Source organism: Vigna radiata, unplaced genomic scaffold, assembly GCF_000741045.1.
Source record: "Vigna radiata var. radiata cultivar VC1973A unplaced genomic scaffold, Vradiata_ver6 scaffold_322, whole genome shotgun sequence".
NCBI lineage: Eukaryota > Viridiplantae > Streptophyta > Magnoliopsida > Fabales > Fabaceae > Vigna > Vigna radiata.
The window spans coordinates 74,356-74,856 of NW_014543606.1; positions in this window are offsets into that span (position 1 = coordinate 74,356).

The window sequence follows — 501 nt, forward strand, 5'->3', positions numbered from 1 at the left end:
TTAAGCTGTTGTTGAAGCTATCAAATTAATACTACTTTTCAAGGCAACTTCAGTATTGCCTAGTAGTATTCAAGAAAGTAGATAGGGCTAAAGTAACCCTAAGTCGTCTCCCAACGAACACGGAATTGCTTTCGAATATCTGAAATTTATGTATGTTATGCAATGCTTAAGAACAAAAATGAGGATGTTTAAAGGTTGTTGTAAAACAAATAGAAAACTTAAAAACAATTATGAAGAAACAGGCTAACTCCACTTCTTTTCCAAAATAGATTCATCATCGGTTATTCACAGATCATTGTTCAATTGATTATTGTTTAAGTTTCAAATTAATTAAAGTACACTCTTAATTAATTTGATGTCGATCATGCAGTTAATCAAAGTACATTCTCAATCAAATGCAAGACCTTTCTAGATTATTCACAATAAATTCAACCAAAGTACATTCTCAATCAAGTTTATTGTGTTTAATCATGTCTATTCTTAAATCTCTTAACCAAATTA